We start from the raw sequence: 20,854 nt of genomic DNA, 5'->3' as shown, positions 1-20,854 counted from the left end.
GTCAGGGTCAGGGATATGGCAGGACCAGTGGCAGGGTAAGGACAATGGCAGGACCCGGGGCAGGGCCATGGGCATGGCTAAGTCAGGGCGCCGGCATGGGCAGCGTTGGGCAGGGCAGGGCCAAGGTAGTGCAGTGACCAGTCAGGGCTGGGCCAGGGCAGGACCAGAACTGGGACAGGGCCAGGACTAGGACAGAACGGGGACAGGGTCACGGCCAAAGAAAAACCAGGGGCAGGGTCACAGCCAGCGACAAGTCAGGACCAAGGCCAGGGACCAAAGCACAGCAGAACCAGGGCTGGGGCAGGGACATGGCAGGGCCAGGCCCACGGCAGGGCCAGGGCCAGCAGAGGGTCAGGGAAGGGCAAGGGTAGCACATGGCCAAGGCAGGCCAGGTTCAGTGTAGAGCAAGGAATGGGTCAGCGTATGGCAGGGCAGGGACAGGTAAGTCCAGGACCAGAGCCAGGTCTGGGACATGGACAGGGCAGGCCAGAAACACGGCAGGACCAGAAAGGGGCCAGGGCAAGGCCAGAGAAGGACCAGGGAAAAAACATGGCCAGGGAAGGTCCAGGGCAAGGGCAGGGCCAGGGCAGAACCAGAGCCAGGGCATGCCAAAGGCAAGGTCATGGCAGGGCAAGGCCAGGGTAGGGCAGGGTCAGGGTAGGGTGAGGGTAGGGCCAGGGCAGGACTAAGACAGCACAGGGCCAGGGCAGGACAAGGCCAGGGAACGGTAAGGCCAGGGTAGAAAAGGCCAGGGTGGAAAAGGCCAGGGTGGAAAAGGCCAGGGTGGAAAAGGCCAGGGTAGGGACAGGCCTGGATAAGAGGAGGCCAGGGTAGGGCCAGGGCCAACGCAGGGCAGGGGTACGGTAACACAGGGCATGGCCAAATACAGAGCAGGGCTATAGTAGTAGCAGTACTGGCAACAGGGCCAGGGCAAGGGCTGGACCAGAGCATGGTGGGGACAATACAGGACCAGGACAGAGAATGGCAAGGCAGGTCCAGGGCCATGTCATGGACATGGCAGGCCCAGGGTCAGGCCAGGGCAGGGCAAGGACAAGGCTGGGGAGAAGGCAGGGTCGGGGTCAAGGCAGTATCAGGGCTGAGCAGGACCAGTGCAGGGCCAGTGCAGGGTGAGGGCAAGGCCAGGACATGGAAGGGCAGAGCAGGACCAAGGAAGGGCCAGAAGAGGGCCAGGGCAGGGTCAGGGCGAGAACAAGGGTACAGCCAGGCCAGGAACACGGTAGGACCAGGGCTGGACCCAGGTTGGGACATGCAGGTCAGAGCATGTACAAGGCAGGGCCAGAGCCAGGCCATAGAGAGGAGAGGACCAGCGCCAAGGCAGAGTCAGGGTAGTTCCAGGGCTGAGCAGGGTCAGGGCAGGTCGAGGGTTGAGGCAGAGCTAGGGCCAAGGCAGGGCCACGGCAACACCAGGACAGGGGGCAAGGCGATGGCAGGACTGGGCCATGGCAACGCCTGGTCAACTCCAGGACAGGGCCAGAAGCAGGACAGGGCCAGGGCCAATGCTCAGGCCAGGGACAGGGCATGGCAGGAAGTGCCAGAGCAGGGCTGGGCCAACGTTGGGGCAGGGCAAATCAGGGCCAGGACACCTCCAAGTCTAGCTCTGGCCCTGCCTTGGCCCTGGCCCTTTCCTGGCCTGACCTTGTCCCCGGCCCTGCCCAAACCATGCCCTGTGTATTTGACCAGTGTTTTGTAACCAGAATGATACAAGAAACTTTAATAAGCGATTTTTGTGCATTTTTAGTAGAGATGGGGTTTCACAGTGTTGTCCAGGCTGGTCCCAATCTCCCGAGCTCAAGCCATCCCCCTGCCTTGGCCTCCCAAAGTGCTGGGAGTAATCTGGCCAAGTACTTAACCTCGTTAGGTCTGTTTCCTATGTTAGGAAAATGGGGATGCCATAAGTACCTAGCACAGAGAGTAATTGTGAGAATCGATGCCTCACAAATATACGTATTTATAAAATTATACTCATAGAACACTACCGAAAGCAAAGAAAGTATAAGTTAAAATTTAGTAATGATTTACTACAAATACTACTGCTATTACAAACAACATAATACAGATATTATTATTATACTATAGTTACCTTAAAAATATAAAACAAAATTTGTAAATAATAGCCTAATGTAATCTCACCTGCTCTGCCCTGGCACACCCCTAGCGCTGGCTCTGCCCCCAGTCTCACCATATCCCTGGCCCTGACCCTTCCCTGGCCCTGCCGCTGCCCTGGCCCTTCCCATCTTCAGGCCTTACCAAGGCCCTACCCTGGTCCTGACCTTGCCCCGGCCTGATCCTGACCCTGTCCCTACCCTAGAGAAGTGGAAGGGCAGAGCCAGAGAAGGGCCGGGGCAAATAAGGGACAGGACACATCCAAATCCAAGAAAACACCAGGGCCATGACAGAACCAGGACGAGTCCTTGGCAGGGCCAGGAAAGGGTAAAGACAGGGTCACTGTATGGCCAAGGTCCAGGTCAAAACCAGGGGAGTGGAAGGGTCAGGACTGTATAAGGGCAGGACCACGGCCAGGGATACGGCAGGGCCAGGGCCAGGGCTGTGCCAGGACAGAAAAAGAGCAGAGCAGGGCAGGACCAGAGCTAGGCATTAGAGAGAGTAGGGCAAATGCCAAGGCAAGGCCAGGGCAGTGACAGGGCTGAGTCAGTGCTAGAGCCAAGACAAGAGCAAAGGCCAGGGCAGATATAGGGCACAAGCAAGGCAGGCTAGGGCGGGGCAATAGCAAAACCAGGCCATGGCAGGGCCAGCCCAGGATAGAACAGGGTACAGGCAGGGCCGGGCCAGGGCCACAGCTGGAGCAGGACAAGGACCAGGATCAGAGTCCAGGCCAGGGCAACGGTACGGCCAGGGCAGAGGTAGGGCCAGATGCAGGCTCTAGGCAGGTAAAGGCAGGTCCATTGCAGGGTCAGGGTTCAGACCAGGGCCAGAGCAGGGACAGGGCAGGCCCAGGGCCAGGACCAGGAAAGGGCAATGTCAGGAACACAGCCAAGACAGGACAAGCAACTTGGTTAGAGCCAGGACAGAGACAGGGTCAGGGGTGGGGCCAGAATAGCATGCCAGGGTAGGGCCAGGGCAAATTAGGGCCAGGACAGGGTCAGGAGGAGGGCTGCGTCAGGGTATGGCCTTAAGTAGCCAAGAGCCAGGTCCAGGGTCCATGCCAGTGCCAGTGCCGGCCCAGGGCAGGGGCAGGGCCATGGCCAGGTCTGGGACAAGGCTGGGGCAGGGTCAAGTTCTCACTCAGGGTAAGGACAAGACCAGGGCAGAGCCAGGGAAGGGGCAGGGCCATGGTACGGCCAGGAGAGGGACGGGCGAAGGCAGAGGAAGATTAAATCAGGGACAGGATCCCTTCAAATCCACTTCAGGGCCAGGGTCAGGCCAGGGCCAGGGCCAGGACAGGGCCAAGACAGGCCCAGGGCCAGGACTGTCAGGATCATTGGCAGGGCCAGGGCCATGGCACGACCAGGGTCAGGAGCAGTGGTCAATGCCGGGCCAAGGCCAGAGCAAGGACCAGGTTTGCACTAGGGCCAGTGTGAGGGCCAAGGCGGGGTCAGGGCGGGGCCAAAGGCAGGGCAGAGCCAGGGCAGGGTGGAGCAGGTCCAGGGTAGCACTGGGTAAAGGCAGGGCATGACCAACCAGGGCAGGTCTATGGCTGTGGCAGGGCCAGGGCCAGGGCCAGGGCCAGGGCCAGGGCCAAGGCAGGGCCAAGACAGTGACAGCTCCAGGGCAGGGCCGGGGTTAGGACCACGGACATGTCCAAGGCCAGTGCCAGGGCAAGGGCAGGGGCAGGGCCAGGGTCATCTAAGAACCAAGGACAAAGCCAGGCCCAGAGCAGGGCCAGGACAGGTACCTGGCAGGGCTAGGATCTGGGACAGGGCCATGGCAGGGCCAGGGCCACAGCCAGGTCTGTGCTATGGCCAGGTCCAGCACAGTGCCCAGGCAAGGCTAGGGTGAAGGCCAAAGTAGGGCCAGCGCAGGGTCAAAGCTAGAGTACGGCCAAGGCAGTACCAGGGCAGGCAAGGCAGGGCCAGGAAAGCATAGGGCCAAGGCAGGGCAGGGCCGGGACAGTGCCAAGACCTGAGCAGGGCCAGGGAACAGCCAGGGCAGGGACAGGGCCATGGCCATGGCCTGGGCAGGACCAGGTTCGGGACAGGAGCAAAACAAGGGCAAAAGCAGCGCAGGTTCTTGGCACAGCCAGCGTCCAGGACAGTGTCAGGGCAGGGCCAAGGCAGGGTCTGGGCCATGGGAAGACGAGCAACAGGGCTGGGGCTTTTCCAGTGACAGGACCAGAGTCAGGGCAAGGGCCAGGGCAGTGCAAGGCCAGGGTAGGGCCAGGCATTTCACGGTCAGGGCCAGGGGAGAACCAGGGCAAGGTCTGAAGCAGGGCAGGGCCAGGGCCAGGACAGGTCCAGGGCAGGTCCATTACAGGGCCAGGGGCTGCGTAAGGGCAAGGGCAGGGCCAGAGAAAGGTAAGGGTCAGGGCCAAGGCCAGGATAGGGACAGGGCAAGAAATATGGCAGGACCAAGGGCAATGCCAAGGCCAGGGCTGAGTCAGGGCAGGGCAGGGCATGGAATGGCCAGCGCAGGACATGACAAAAGGCGGTCCATAGAAAGAGCAGGGCTGATGCCAGGAAAGGACCAGGCTAGTGCCAAGGCTGAGGTAGTGTCATGGCATGCACAGGGCGGGGCCAGGGCCGGAATCGAGCCAGGGCACAGCCAAGGCAGGGTAGGGCAGGGCAATGACACAGCCGGGTCAATACTAGGACAGGGCAGAACAGGGCAAGCTGATGGTAGGGGCAGGGCAAGGACAGGCCAAGGCAGAGCCAGGTCACTCCAGGGCCAGGACACCTCCAAGTCCATTTCAGGCCCAGGGCTATGAAGGACAAAGGCCAGGGCCAGGGTCAGAGCCAGGTCTGGGCTAAGGCCAGGTCCAGAGCAGGGCCTAGCGAAGACTAGGGTGAGGGACAAGGTAGGGCCAGGGCAGGCTGATGACACATCCAGTGCATGGCAAGGTAAGGTGGTGGCAAGACCAGGGGCAGACCACTGCCAACTCAGGGCCAAGGAAAGGCCATGGCCAGGGCACAGCCAGGAAAGGGTCTGGGTCAGGGCCAGGACCAAGGCAGAGCAGGGCCAGGGCCATGGCAGAGTCGGGGCAAGTCCTTGAAAGGACCAGGTTCCAGGCCAGGGCCAGGGCAGAGGCAGGGGCAGGGTCTGGATAAGGGCAAGGCCAGGGATACGGTAGGACCAGGGCTAGGGCCAGGGCCCGGGCTAAGCCAGAACAAGGGCAGGGCCAGGACATAGTGAGGACAGGGCAAAGGCCAAGGCAGGGTCAGAGCAGATCCAGGGAGAGGCCAGTGCCAGGCAGGGCCAGGGCACAACCAGGGCAGTGCAAGGCAGGTCAATGGCACCACTGTGTCATGACAGGGCAAAGTCAGTGCCAGGAGAGGGCACAACACGCAGGGCCACGGTGGGGCCAGGGCAGGGATGGGCCAAGGCAGGGCCAGAACAAATCTGGGCCAGGACACGTCCAAGGCTAGGTCAAGGCCAGAACAGGAGCAGGACCATGACCACTAGCAGGGCCAGTGCCATGACAGGACCAGGGTCAGGACAAGAGGCAGGGCCAGAGCCAAGGCCGGGCCAGCACAGGTTCAGGGAAAGGCCAGTGCAAAGGCAAAACCAGGATGGGCTCGGAGCAGGGCAGGGCCGAGACAGTCCAGGTAACAGTAGGGCAGGGCCAGGGCAAGGCAGGGCAGTACAGGGCCAGGTCCACGGCAGTGGCAGGGCAAAGCCAGGCCCATTGCCAATGCAACAGCCCACGCTACAAGGCTTCTACCACCTGGCCACTGCCGCAGCCCGGCCATCGCTGTAAGCCTCACCCCCAACCCTGGCTGCAGCCGCCTGACCTCCTAGCGTGGTCACTCTCCTACCGTTCCAGCACGCTGCAGTCTCCGTCACTGCCACCCACCCTCAGCGAGGCAAGCCGTGGTGTCTCAGGCTCCAGGTGTCTCCTCCTCCTCCTGGCACAGAGCAGCTGGGCGGGCAAAGCCACAAAAGCCTAGAGAAAGATGCGAGGGGTGGTAGCATTAAGAGCCTCAACTTAACACACTTCCCTGGCCCTGCCGCTGCCCTGGCCCTTCCCATCTTCAGGCCTTACCAAAGCCCTACCCTGGTCCTGACCCTGCCCTGGCCTGGTCCTGACCCTGTCCCCCTACCCCAGAGAAGTGGAAGGGCAGAGCCAGGGATGGGCTGGGGCAAATAAGGGACAGGACACATCCAAATCCAAGAAAACGCCAGGGCCATGACAGAGCCAGGGCGAGTCCTTGGCAGGGCCACGTTCCAGGCCAGGGCCAGGAAAGGGTCAAGGCAGGGTCACTGTATGGCCACGGTCCAGGTCAAAGCCAGAGCAGTGGCAGGGTCAGGCCTGCATAAGGGCAGGACCAGGGCCAGGGCCAGGGCTGTGCCAGGACAGAACAAGCGCAGAGCAAGGCAGGACCAGAGCCAGGCATTAGAGAGAGTAGGGCAAATGCCAAGGCAAGGCCAGGGCAGTGCCAGGGCTGAGGCAAGTCAGGGAAGGTCCAGGGCTGACTCAGTGCTAGAATCAAGACAAGAGCAAAGGCCGGGGCAGATCTAGGGCACAAGCAAGGCAGGCTAGGGCAGGGCAATAGCAAGACCAGACAACGGCAGGGCCAGCCCAGGATAGAACAGGGTACAGGCAGGGCAGGGCCAGGGCCACAGCTGGGGCAGGACAAGGACCAGGATCAGAGTCCAGGCCAGGGCAAGGGTATGGCCAGGGCAGAGGTAGGGCCAGAGGCAGGGTATAGGCAGGGCCAAGGCAGGTCCATTGCAGGGCCGGGGTTCAGACCAGGGCCGGGGCAGGGCCTGGGCACGGCCAGGGCCAGGGCCAGGACCAGGAAAGGGCAATGTCAGGAACACGGCCATAGCCAACTTAGCTAGAGCCAGGACAGAGACAGGGTCTGGGGTGGGGCCAGAATAGCATGCCAGGATAGGGCCAGGGCAAATTAGGGCCAGGACAGGGTCAGGAGGAGGGCTGGGCCAGGGTATGGCCTTAAGTAGCCAAGAGCCAGGTCCAGGGTCCATGCCAGTGCCAGCGCCGGCCCAGGGCAGGGGCAGGGCCATGGCCAGGTCTGGGACAAGGCTGGGGCAGGGTCAAGTTCTCGCTCAGGGTAAGCACAAGACCAGGGCAGAGCCAGGGAAGGGGCAGGGCCATGGTAGGGCCAGGAGAGGGACGGGCGAAGGCAGAGCAAGATTAAATCAGGGACAGGATCCCTTCAAATCCACTTCAGGGCCAGGGTCAGGCCAGGGCCAGGGCCAGGACAGGGCCAAGACAGGGCCAGGGCCAGGACTGTCGGGATCATTGGCAGGGCCAGGGCCATGGCACGACCAGGGTCAGGAGCAGTGGTCAATGCCGGGCCAAGGCCAGAGCAAGGACCAGGTTTGCACTAGGGCCAGTGTGAGGGCCAAGGCAGGGTCAGGGCGGGGCCAAATGCAGGGCAGAGCCAGGGCAGGGTGGAGCAGGTCCAGGGTAGCACTGGGTAAAGGCAGGGCACGACCAACCAGGGCAGGTCTATGGCTGTGGCAGGGCCAGGGCCAGGGCCAGGGCCAGGGCCAGGGCCAAGGCAGGGCCAAGACAGTGACAGCTCCAGGGCAGGGTCGGGGTTAGGACCACGGACATGTCCAAGGCCAGTGCCAGGGCAAGGGCAGGGGCAGGGCCAGGGTCATCTAAGAACCAAGGACAAAGCCAGGCCCAGAGCAGGGCCAGGACAGGTACCTGGCAGGGCTAGGGTCTGGGACAGGGCCATGGCCGGGCCAGGGCCACAGCCAGGTCTGTGCTATGGCCAGGTCCAGCACAGTGCCCAGGCAAGGCTAGGGTGAAGGCCAAGGTAGGGCCAGCGCAGGGTCAAAGCTAGAGTACGGCCAAGGCAGGACCAGGGCAGGCAAGGCAGGGCCAGGGCAGGCAAGGCAGGGCCAGGAAAGCATAGGGCCAAGGCAGGGCAGGGCCGGGACAGTGCCAAGACCTGAGCAGGGCCAGGGAACAGCCAGGGCAGGGACAGGGCCATGGCCATGGCCTGGGCAGGACCAGGTTCGGGACAGGAGCAAAACAAGGGCAACAACAGTGCAGGTTCTTGGCACAGCCAGCGTCCAGGACAGTGTCAGGGCAGGGCCAAGGCAGGGTCTGGGCCATGGGAAGACGAGCAACAGGGCTGGGGCTTTTCCAGTGACAGGACCAGAGTCAGGGCAAGGGCCAGGGCAGTGCAAGGCCAGGGTAGGGCCAGGCATTTCACGGTCAGGGCCAGGGGAGAACCAGGGCAAGGTCTGAAGCAGGGCAGGGCCAGGGCCAGGACAGGTCCAGGGCAGGTCCATGACAGGGCCAGGGGCTGCGTAAGGGCAAGGGCAGGGCCAGAGCAAAGTAAGGGTCAGGGCCAAGGCCAGGATAGGGACAGGGCAAGAAATATGGCAGGACCAAGGGCAATGCCAAGGCCAGGGCTGAGTCAGGGCAGGGCAGGGCATGGAATGGCCAGCGCAGGACACGACAAAAGGCGGTCCATAGAAAGAGCAGGGCTGATGCCAGGAAAGGACCAGGCTAGTGCCAAGGCTGAGGTAGTGTCATGGCATGCACAGGGCGGGGCCAGGGTCGGAATCGAGCCAGGGCACAGCCAAGGCAGGGTAGGGCAGGGCAATGACACAGCCGGGTCAGTACTAGGACAGGGCAGAACAGGGCAAGCTGATGGTAGGGGCAGGGCAAGAACAGGCCAAGGCAGAGCCAGGTCACTCCAGGGCCAGGACACCTCCAAGTCCATTTCAGGCCCAGGGCTATGAAGGACAAAGGCCAGGGCCAGGGTCAGGGCCAGGTCTGGGCTAGGGCCAGGTCCAGAGCAGGGCCCAGCGAAGACTAGGGTGAGGGACAAGGTAGGGCCAGGGCAGGCTGATGACACATCCAGTGCATGGCAGGGTAAGGTGGTGGCAAGACCAGGGGCAGACCACTGCCAACTCAGGGTCAAGGAAAGGCCATGGCCAGGGCACAGCCAGGAAAGGGTCTGGGTCAGGGCCAGGACCAAGGCAGAGCAGGGCCAGGGCCATGGCAGAGTTGGGGCAAGTCCTTGACAGGACCAAGTTCCGGCCAGGGCAGAAGCAGGGGCAGGGTCTGGATAAGGGCAAGGCCAGGGATACGGTAGGACCAGGGCTAGGGCCAGGGCCCGGGCTAAGCCAGAACAAGGCCAGGGCCAGGACATAGTGAGGACAGGGCAAAGGCCAAGGCAGGGTCAGAGCAGATCCAGGGAGAGGCCAGTGCCAGGCAGGGCCAGGGCACAACCAGGGCAGTGCAAGGCAGGTCAATGGCACCACTGTGCCATGACAGGGCAAAGTCAGTGCCAGAAGAGGGCACAACACGCAGGGCCACGGTGGGGCCAGGGCAGGGATGGGCCAAGGCAGGGCCAGAACAAATCTGGGCCAGGACACGTCCAAGGCCAGGTCAAGGCCAGAACAGGAGCAGGACCATGACCACTAGCAGGGCCAGTGCCATGACAGGACCAGGGTCAGGACAAGAGGCAGGGCCAGAGCCAAGGCCGGGCCAGCACAGGTTCAGGGAAAGGCCAGTGCAAAGGCAAAACCAGGATGGGCTCGGAGCAGGGCAGGGCCGAGACAGTCCAGGTAACAGTAGGGCAGGGCCAGGGCAAGGCAGGGCAGTACAGGGCCAGGTCCACGGCAGTGGCAGGGCAAAGCCAGGCCCATTGCCAATGCAACAGCCCACGCTACAAGGCTTCTACCACCTGGCCACTGCCGCAGCCCGGCCATCGCTGTAAGCCTCACCCCCAACCCTGGCTGCAGCCGCCTGACCTCCTAGCGTGGTCACTCTCCTACCGTTCCAGCACGCTGCAGTCTCTGTCACTGCCACCCACCCTCAGCGAGGCAAGCCGTGGTGTCTCAGGCTCCAGGTGTCTCCTCCTCCTCCTGGCACAGAGCAGCTGGGCGGGCAAAGCCACAAAAGCCTAGAGGAAGATGCGAGGGGTGGTAGCATTAAGAGCCTCAACTTAACACCCTTCCCTGGCCCTGCCGCTGCCCTGGCCCTTCCCATCTTCAGGCCTTACCAAAGCCTTACCCTGGTCCTGACCCTGCCCTGGCCTGGTCCTGACCCTGTCCCCCTACCCCAGAGAAGTGGAAGGGCAGAGCCAGGGAAGGGCTGGGGCAAATAAGGGACAGGACACATCCAAATCCAAGAAAACGCCAGGGCCATGACAGAGCCAGGGCGAGTCCTTGGCAGGGCCACGTTCCAGGCCAGGGCCAGGAAAGGGTCAAGGCAGGGTCACTGTATGGCCACGGTCCAGGTCAAAGCCAGAGCAGTGGCAGGGTCAGGCCTGCATAAGGGCAGGACCAGGGCCAGGGCCAGGGCTGTGCCAGGACAGAACAAGCGCAGAGCAAGGCAGTACCAGAGCCAGGCATTAGAGAGAGTAGGGCAAATGCCAAGGCAAGGCCAGGGCAGTGCCAGGGCTGAGGCAAGGTCAGGGAAGGTCCAGGGCTGACTCAGTGCTAGAACCAAGACAAGAGCAAAGGCCGGGGCAGATCTAGGGCACAAGCAAGGCAGGCTAGGGCAGGGCAATAGCAAGACCAGACAACGGCAGCGCCAGCCCAGGATAGAACAGGGTACAGGCAGGGCAGGGCCAGGGCCACAGCTGGGGCAGGACAAGGACCAGGATCAGAGTCCAGGCCAGGGCAAGGGTATGGCCAGGGCAGAGGTAGGGCCAGAGGCAGGGTATAGGCAGGGCCAAGGCAGATCCATTGCAGGGCCGGGGTTCAGACCAGGGCCGGGGCAGGGCCTGGGCACGGCCAGGGCCAGGGCCAGGACCAGGAAAGGGCAATGTCAGGAACACGGCCATAGCCAACTTAGCTAGAGCCAGGACAGAGACAGGGTCTGGGGTGGGGCCAGAATAGCATGCCAGGATAGGGCCAGGGCAAATTAGGGCCAGGACAGGGTCAGGAGGAGGGCTGGGCCAGGGTATGGCCTTAAGTAGCCAAGAGCCAGGTCCAGGGTCCATGCCAGTGCCAGCGCTGGCCCAGGGCAGGGGCAGGGCCATGGCCAGGTCTGGGACAAGGCTGGGGCAGGGTCAAGTTCTCGCTCAGGGTAAGCACAAGACCAGGGCAGAGCCCCGGAAGGGGCAGGGCCATGGTAGGGCCAGGAGAGAGACGGGCGAAGGCAGAGCAAGATTAAATCAGGGACAGGATCCCTTCAAATCCACTTCAGGGTCAGGGTGAGGCCAGGGCCAGGGCCAGGACAAGGCCAAGACAGGGCCAGGGCCAGGACTGTCAGGATCATTGGCAGGGCCAGGGCCATGGCACGACCAGGGTCAGGAGCAGTGGTCAATGCCGGGCCAAGGCCAGAGCAAGGACCAGGTTTGCACTAGGGCCAGTGTGAGGGCCAAGGCGGGGTCAGGGCGGGGCCAAAGGCAGGGCAGAGCCAGGGCAGGGTGGAGCAGGTCCAGGGTAGCACTGGGTAAAGGCAGGGCATGACCAACCAGGGCAGGTCTATGGCTGTGGCAGGGCCAGGGCCAGGGCCAGGGCCAAGGCAGGGCCAAGACAGTGACAGCTCCAGGGCAGGGCCAGGGTTAGGACCACGGACATGTCCAAGGCCAGTGCCAGGGCAAGGGCAGGGGCAGGGCCAGGGTCATCTAAGAACCAAGGACAAAGCCAGGCCCAGAGCAGGGCCAGGACAGGTACCTGGCAGGGCTAGGGTCTGGGACAGGGCCATGGCAGGGCCAGGGCCACAACCAGGTCTGTGCTATGGCCAGGTCCAGCACAGTGCCCAGGCAAGGCTAGGGTGAAGGCCAAGGTAGGGCCAGCGCAGGGTCAAAGCTAGAGTACGGCCAAGGCAGGACCAGGGCAGGCAAGGCAGGACCAGCGCAGGCAAGCCAGGGCCAGGAAAGCATAGGGCCAAGGCAGGGCAGGGCCGGGACAGTGCCAAGACCTGAGCAGGGCCAGGGAACAGCCAGGGCAGGGACAGGGCCATGGCCATGGCCTGGGCAGGACCAGGTTTGGGACAAGAGCAAAACAAGGGCAACAACAGTGCAGGTTCTTGGCACAGCCAGCGTCCAGGACAGTGTCAGGGCAGGGCCAAGGCAGGGTCTGGGCCATGGGAAGATGAGCAACAGGGCTGGGGCTTTTCCAGTGACAGGACCAGAGTCAGGGCAAGGGCCAGGGCAGTGCAAGGCCAGGGTAGGGCCAGGCATTTCACGGTCAGGGCCAGGGGAGAACCAGGGCAAGGTCTGAAGCAGGGCAGGGCCAGGGCCAGGACAGGTCCAGGGCAGGTCCATGACAGGGCCAGGGGCTGCGTAAGGGCAAGGGCAGGGCCAGAAAAAGGTAAGGGTCAGGGCCAAGGCCAGGATAGGGACAGGGCAAGAAATATGGCAGGACCAAGGGCAATGCCAAGGCCAGGGCTGAGTCAGGGCAGGGCAGGGCATGGAATGGCCAGCGCAGGACACGACAAAAGGCGGTCCATAGAAAGAGCAGGGCTGATGCCAGGAAAGGACCAGGCTGGTGCCAAGGCTGAGGTAGTGTCATGGCATGCACAGGGCGGGGCCAGGGCCAGAATCGAGCCAGGGCACAGCCAAGGCAGGGTAGGGCAGGGCAATGACACAGCCGGGTCAGTACTAGGACAGGGCAGAACAGGGCAAGCTGATGGTAGGGGCAGGGCAAGGACAGGCCAAGGCAGAGCCAGGTCACTCCAGGGCCAGGACACCTCCAAGTCCATTTCAGGCCCAGGGCTATGAAGGACAAAGGCCAGGGCCAGGGTCAGGGCCAGGTCTGGGCTAGGACCAGGTCCAGAGCAGGGCCTAGCGAAGACTAGGGTGAGGGACAAGGTAGGGCCAGGGCAGGCTGATGACACATCCAGTGCATGGCAGGGTAAGGTGGTGGCAAGACCAGGGGCAGACCACTGCCAACTCAGGGCCAAGGAAAGGCCATGGCCAGGGCACAGCCAGGAAAGGGTCTGGGTCAGGGCCAGGATCAAGGCAGAGCAGGGCCAGGGCCATGGCAGAGTCGGGGCAAGTCCTTGACAGGACCAGGTTCCAGGCCAGGGCCAGGGCAGAGGCAGGGCCAGGGTCTGGATAAGGGCAAGGCCAGGGATACGGTAGGACCAGGGCTAGGGCCAGGGCCCGGGCTCAGCCAGAACAAGCCAGGGCCAGGACATAGTGAGGACAGGGCAAAGGCCAAGGCAGGGTCAGAGCAGATCCAGGGAGAGGCCAGTGCCAGGCAGGGCCAGGGCACAACCAGGGCAGTGCAAGGCAGGTCAATGGCACCACTGTGCCATGACAGGGCAAAGTCAGTGCCAGGAGAGGGCACAACACGCAGGGCCACGGTGGGGCCAGGGCAGGGATGGGCCAAGGCAGGGCCAGAACAAATCTGGGCCAGGACACGTCCAAGGCCAGGTCAAGGCCAGAACAGGAGCAGGACCATGACCACTAGCAGGGCCAGTGCCATGACAGGACCAGGGTCAGGACAAGAGGCAGGGCCAGAGCCAAGGCCGGGCCAGCACAGGTTCAGGGAAAGGCCAGTGCAAAGGCAAAACCAGGATGGGATCGGAGCAGGGCAGGGCCGAGACAGTCCAGGTAACAGTAGGGCAGGGCCAGGGCAAGGCAGGGCAGTACAGGGCCAGGTCCACGGCAGTGGCAGGGCAAAACCAGGCCCATTGCCAATGCAACAGCCCACCCTACAAGGCTTCTACCACCTGGCCACTGCCGCAGCCCGGCCATCGCTGTAAGCCTCACCCCCAACCCTGGCTGCAGCCGCCTGACCTCCTAGCGTGGTCACTCTCCTACCGTTCCAGCACGCTGCAGTCTCCGTCACTGCCACCCACCCTCAGCGAGGCAAGCCGTGGTGTCTCAGGCTCCAGGTGTCTCCTCCTCCTCCTGGCACAGAGCAGCTGGGCGGGCAAAGCCACAAAAGCCTAGAGGAAGATGCGAGGGGTGGTAGCATTAAGAGCCTCAATTTAACACCCTTCCCTGGCCCTGCCGCTGCCCTGGCCCTTCCCATCTTCAGGCCTTACCAAAGCCCTACCCTGGTCCTGACCCTGCCCTGGCCTGGTCCTGACCCTGTCCCCCTACCCCAGAGAAGTGGAAGGGCAGAGCCAGGGAAGGGCTGGGGCAAATAAGGGACAGGACACATCCAAATCCAAGAAAACGCCAGGGCCATGACAGAGCCAGGGCGAGTCCTTGGCAGGGCCACGTTCCAGGCCAGGGCCAGGAAAGGGTCAAGGCAGGGTCACTGTATGGCCACGGTCCAGGTCAAAGCCAGAGTAGTGGCAGGATCAGGCCTGCATAAGGGCAGGACCAGGGCCAGGGCTGTGCCAGGACAGAACAAGCACAGAGCAAGGCAGTACCAGAGCCAGGCATTAGAGAGAGTAGGGCAAATGCCAAGGCAAGGCCAGGGCAGTGCCAGGGCTGAGGCAAGGTCAGGGAAGGTCCAGGGCTGACTCAGTGCTAGAACCAAGACAAGAGCAAAGGCCGGGGCAGATCTAGGGCACAAGCAAGGCAGGCTAGGGCAGGGCAATAGCAAGACCAGACAATGGCAGGGCCAGCCCAGGATAGAACAGGGTACAGGCAGGGCAGGGCCAGGGCCACAGCTGGGGCAGGACAAGGACCAGGATCAGAGTCCAGGCCAGGGCAAGGGTATGGCCAGGGCAGAGGTAGGGCCAGAGGCAGGGTATAGGCAGGGCCAAGGCAGGTCCATTGCAGGGCCGGGGTTCAGACCAGGGCCGGGGCAGGGCCGGGGCACGGCCAGGGCCAGGGCCAGGACCAGGAAAGGGCAATGTCAGGAACACGGCCATAGCCAACTTAGCTAGAGCCAGGACAGTGACAGGGTCTGGGGTGGGGCCAGAATAGCATGCCAGGATAGGGCCAGGGCAAATTAGGGCCAGGACAGGGTCAGGAGGAGGGCTGGGCCAGGGTATGGCCTTAAGTAGCCAAGAGCCAGGTCCAGGGTCCATGCCAGTGCCAGCGCCGGCCCAGGGCAGGGGCATGGCCATGGCCAGGTCTGGGACAAGGCTGGGGCAGGGTCAAGTTCTCGCTCAGGGTAAGCACAAGACCAGGGCAGAGCCAGGGAAGGGGCAGGGCCATGGTAGGGCCAGGAGAGGGACGGGCGAAGGCAGAGCAAGATTAAATCAGGGACAGGATCCCTTCAAATCCACTTCAGGGCCAGGGTCTTGCCCTGAAGTGGCACTGATGCATAATTAGATATATGGGGGAAAATTAGAAACTGAAATGCAAATGTAAATTGTGAGTATACTCAGTGATGTAGCTGAAACCTTAAATTATGTGGTAAAAGACTATATTTTTAATAAATTTAATGGGAAAATAAAATATTGGAAAATTTAAAAATAAGTATATATTCACAGTGTATACCTGGAGAAAAACCATTGAGAGATCTAAATGCAAATGATAAAACCACAAAATCCGTAGGAAAATCTCTCAGAGATCAAAAGGACTACATAGCAAAAAAAAAAAAAAAGAAAAGAAAAAAAGATATAACAATAATCAACAGACCGTGGGAAAATTATTTACCTATATCATAGAAATGGACAAATATTCTTATTGTATGTACAGGGCTACATAAATAAAAGAAATCGCCGGTTCTGAAAGGATCCCTCCGCGTCCAAAAGACCACAGGGTCGCGGTCAGGGGAGTTCTTCCAAGGATTCCGGGTCGCGCAGTCCCCTGTGGACGGCTTTGACCAACATTCTGGGGCGTGTACCTGGACGACTCGCCGAGTACTCTGGGGAGTGTAGTCCACTGCCAGGATGCGAAGCGGAGGGTCGCAGAGCCACGGGTCGCGCCGAGGATTCTGGGTAGCGTAATCCCGGCCGCGCAGAGGCTTCTGCGTAGCGTAGCCCGGGCGGCGCCGAGCGGTCCAGATCCCTGGGCGTCACCGAGCTGGGAGGTGGGTAGTCCACCGTCGGTGACCTCACCTTCTCCGTTCGCCGTCAGCCGCCTTGGTGAGTCGCGCTCCTGCGGGTCCCTCTCTCCAGCCCGCCCTTCCTGCGCAGGAAGAAGGGCCGGGAAGGCCTGGGACGCCAGGGCGCTGCTGGGGCCGTAGCGCGCCCTCCCTCAGGCCCGGCGTCTCCATGTTCTGGGGAGGGGCGGAGACCCAGGCCGCGCCTTGGAGTGGGCTGTGGTGCTGCGCGGCTCGCCGAGCGCCCCGGGTCTGGGCCGCTACTCAGTCTCCGTCCCCGGTTGCGTGTAGTGGTTAGGCGGTTAGGCAGCCAGGATTTCACAGGGGCGCCGAGCAACCCAGGTCTCCGTGTGCCAGGGTCGCCGCTCCTCGAGTGGGGACGGGCCAGCGGCCTAGGTAGCTGCCACGGGGGTCGTTTGGCTGGAGGTGGTGGGGGACTCGGCCACAGACTGGGTCCACCGGTTGGGTGGGGGTTACAGCCCAGAGACTGATGGACTAGGTCCGACTCGGGTTCCCTCCGACTCTTGATGCTCCAGACTTTGTTGTGGGAGGCGGGACCGGGGAGGACTTCGCCCGCGTGTTTTGGGGAAGGGTCGCTGCTTTGGGTTGGGGGCAGCCCGCCTTGGGACTATCTTCCTTGGGTGGGAGGGTAGGCCGGGACCAGATGTCCTGGCACGGGCATTTCTAGACGTGTGTGGGGGGCTCTGCGTGGGGCAGCGTCCGCGGGAGGTGAGGTAGCTGTGGGGACCCAGGTGGCCTCTTCCCTGGAGCCCTGCTAATGATGGCAAAATATATTTAAAGAGGTTTATTCTGAGTCAGTGTGAGTGACTGTGGCCCAGGTTATTCAGTCTCAAGAGGTCCTGAGAAAGTGCCCGAGGTGGTCGGCTTGCAGGTTAATCTTATACAATCCAGGGAGACAGGAATTTCAGGTAAAATCATAAATCAGCCTGAGCACTGTGGGAGGTCAGGAGTTCCAGAGCAGCCTGGGCGGCACAGCGAGACACCCTGTCTCTACGTGAAATTAGAAAAATAAAAAATTAGCAGAGCGTAGTGTCCCATGCCTGTGGTCTCAGCTACTTCTGTGGCCCAGTCAGTTGAGTCCGGGAGGTGGAGGCTGTAACGAGCTATGTTGGCTGCACTGCATGCCAGCCTGGGCAACACAGCGAGATCCTGCCTCAGAAAATCATAAATCAATGTGAGAAAGATACACATGGGTTCCTCCCAAAAATCCAGTATCTCCAAACGGGTTTACACCTCATGGGGGCACTTAGGTATTCTTTAGTGGACAATTGGTTGAGAGACTTAAGCTGTTGCCTAAAGACTGGAATCAGAAGTATGCCAGAGTTAAGGGGATTGCATAGATCAAAGTTCTTGTTATGTAGATGAAGCCTCTTAGTTGGCAGCACACAGAATAGATGGTAAATGTATGTTTTCAGTTATTTTTGTTTCTTTGTTTGTTTTTGTTTTTTTGAGAGAGAGTCTTGCTCTGTCGCCCAGGCTAGAGTGCAGTGGCGTGATCTCAGCTCACTGCCACTACCACCTCCCCGGTTTGAGCAGTTCTCCTGCCTCAGCCTCCTGAGTAGCTGGGACTACAGATGCCCACCACCACGCCTGGCTGATTTTTGTATTTTTAGTAGAGATGGGGTTTCACCATGTTGCTCAGGCTGGTCTTGACCTCGTGACCTCAGGTGATCCACCTGCCTCGGCCTCCCAGAGTGCTGGGATTGCAGGTGTGAGCCACCATGCGTCAAACTGGCTGTCTCTTCCAGCCTAGGAAAGGCTTAGAACGAAGGAGATCTGGCTACATTAGTGGAGATTTGCTACAGATGCAAATTTTCCCACTAAAGGCAGCTTTGCGGGGCTATCCATTTCAGTATGTTGCGCCTGTGGCAGCCACTTCAAAACTTGTCAAAGAAGTATATTTTGGGCTAAAATAAATTCCTTCAGCATCTGCTGTCATGTGATGCTGTACCAGAGTCAGGTTGGAAAGTGAGCCACATTATATAAGAGTAATAAAACTCATCTGATTAGATTTTATGGTTTCTAGGACAGGACTCCCCAAGCCCCATATATACGCATTTGGGCAAGGGAAAAAAGGTGAGTTTCATCCTCACCAGGTTGGTAGGGCTTCCTTGGTTAGTGGAGTGGGAGTAACAGCAACCATTGGGCCCAGCAGTTTTTTTAAATGCCTCTGGGGCTGTGGACTGGCCAAATAACTGATTTTAATCATTTCATTATGGAAAAATTGTAAGCAGAACCCCATGGTAGAGAGACCCATCAGTCAAGATATACCTCATGACCTTGCAAGCTAATCTAGCTTGACCCAGATCCCCTCCTAACCTGTGCAGATTCATTGAGAAATGTCAGAGCCCTGCCTACTGGTTAAGACATAACCCTTTACAGTGAGAACTGAAACCCAGGCTCTATCACTTTCTTGGCTGTGTTGCTTTGAGAAAGGTATTTAAATGTTTTGTGCCTGTTTCATCATCTGAAATTGGTGGGTAATAGTCACTTCATAGAACATTTGTGAAGATTGAATGCAGAAAAATTTGTGCCATGCCTGAAATCGTCCCTGGCATATATTAAATTCTCAATGTGTTAAATATTATAATGAATATCAACACTTCCTTATTCTGGAAGCACCGACAGGATAAGCTGTGTTTAGTGTAAGCATCGTTTCAGGACAGGCTCTGTTGTGATGCCCACACTCGGAATCTGTTCCCAGGAACCTGCCTACAATGGTTTTCTTCTCTGGAAGACTTTGGGTCCTTTTTTTTAACAAGAAGAGGCTCTACCCTGGTACTGAGGATTTCCAAGGCCACCTTTGAGGATCACAGAGCTAATTTTAGAACTATTTTAGTCCCCAGCTCCTCTTCCTCCACTCCCATGTTACCCATGAGAGGACTGCCTGCAGGGTAAGGGAGGACAGCCCAACCCCAGGTGGGGACTTCTTATGTATTGCCTTCCTGCAGTGCCTTCTCTGCCCTAAACCATCATGGGTTTCCTTTGCTAATGTCTGACATCTTGTGCCCTACACTGTCCCGTCTGAGGCTCAGAACCTCTCAGCTGGTTCTCCTCGTGGGGAAGGTTCCCCAGATCTGATGCCCTCATTCAGGGCACTTCCATCATTGTCCCTACATTTCTTCTCTCAGTGCTTTATTCAGGCTGCTGCATTCATGGTGCAGACCAGGTCTTGTAAAAAATTATTCTGTCAGCATGTGCTGAGCCATTGTCCTGTCCCAGGGACAGGGCTTTATAGTCATTGCCATATTCATCTCTTCAACCAGTGTGGAAGTTAAGAATTGGAATCCCCATTTCCCAGACTAAGAAGTAGTGTGTTAATCAGTTGAAATAATTTTCACGACTGAGCATGGTGGCTCACACCTGTAATCCCAGCACTTTGGGAGGCTAAGGTCGGCAGGTCACCTGAGCTCAGGAGTTCGAGACCTGCCTGGCCAACATGGTGAAACCTCGTCTCTACTAAAAATACAGAAATTAGCCAGGCATGGTGGCTCATGCCGGTAATCCCAACTACTCTGGAGGCTGAAGCAAGAGAATTGCTTGAATCCAGGAGATGGAGGTTGCAGTGAGCAGAGAACATGCCACTGCACTACAGCCTGGGGGACACTGAGACTCTGTCTCAAAAAATAATAATTTTTACTTTATGTAACATATCTGGGATCAAGTGGACTGGGTTGTGGAGCAAGCTGGGATTTTGGGGGTTTCTGTTAAGAATTAGCTTCACTGAGGTATAATTGAGACAAAATTTCTCACATTTTAAGTTCTAGTTAATGAGTTTTAAGAAATGTATATAGTGAAGTCTTAATCTTCAAATCAACATATGAACATTTTTCATCCCCAAAAATGTAGGAGCTGTTTTTTAATCTTAGGAAAATTTTAATGAAATGTATGTGGAGGAGCTAAATGTTTCAAGTTTGCCTTATGTTCATATCTAATTTATTGGTAACTAATTTAAACCACTTTCTTCTGGCTCTCAGTTTCTGTTCCTACTGCATATTAAGTCCCACAGATGTCAACAGATGGCAGGAGTGAGATCAAACAGTTTGCAGTGTTCTCCACTCACACCCTGGAAATGAAGGTTTCCTCTGTTTTTCCTCTCCAAATTATCTTGGAAGGGATATTCAATTTTTTTTTTCAAATTTACAATGAAAAATATTGAAGAAGGAACTAAAGTAGAGAGAATATATAACAAATCTCTCTGTTCCCTACTTGCACCTTAACACTTTGCTCTTCTTACTTCATCCAACCCCCTCCCCACCCCACGCTTTCTGTTTTCAGGATAGAGCATCTTGAAGCCAATCCAAGACACCATTTTATCTGTAAATTTACTGCAGCTGCTTCTCTGAGGACTATTTTTGTTGTTATTGTTTTGCTTTTTAACATAACTAGAGTACCAGAATCACACTCAACAAAATTAGCAATTTATTAATTTCACCCATTACCCAGTTTATGCGGAAATTGTCCAGGTCTCAAAAATTTCTCCTCACAATTCAGATTTCACACTCAGGTTCATTAAGATGGGAAGCATGAGAGAAGAAACATCTAGAAACCAGCTCAGTAGTGCCCCCTGTCTGTTTTACTTCTCTCTTTGTGATCTAGGTAAAGGAAGTTTCCCTACTTTGGCAAACTACCCATCTGCTTGCTTAGGTGCTGAGGCTTGTTCATGCTTTCCTTGTCATGGCTTTTTCCTCCGCTTCCTCCTTCTGCCTGCCAGGCTCATCTCCTAATTCTACTTCTCCACTGTCTTTTGCCTCTCTGCCCATGAGGACAAATAATGATCACAGCCACTTACCTAATTGCCTGGCCCTAGTTCTGGTCCCAACTATAATCAGAAATGTGGATTCTGAAATGGCAG

At 58.8% G+C, this 20,854-nt stretch overlaps 1 pseudogene; it reads right to left on the bottom strand.

Annotated features, from left to right (window-relative positions):
• Positions 1-351: 351 nt before the first annotated feature.
• LOC139358360 (uncharacterized) lies at positions 352-18,142 on the bottom strand (annotated as a pseudogene).
• Positions 18,143-20,854: the final 2,712 nt, after the last annotated feature.

The sequence above is a fragment of the Macaca nemestrina genome, chromosome 15, assembly GCF_043159975.1.
Source record: "Macaca nemestrina isolate mMacNem1 chromosome 15, mMacNem.hap1, whole genome shotgun sequence".
Lineage (NCBI taxonomy): Eukaryota > Metazoa > Chordata > Mammalia > Primates > Cercopithecidae > Macaca > Macaca nemestrina.
This window is presented reverse-complemented; position numbering and strand designations above follow the sequence as displayed.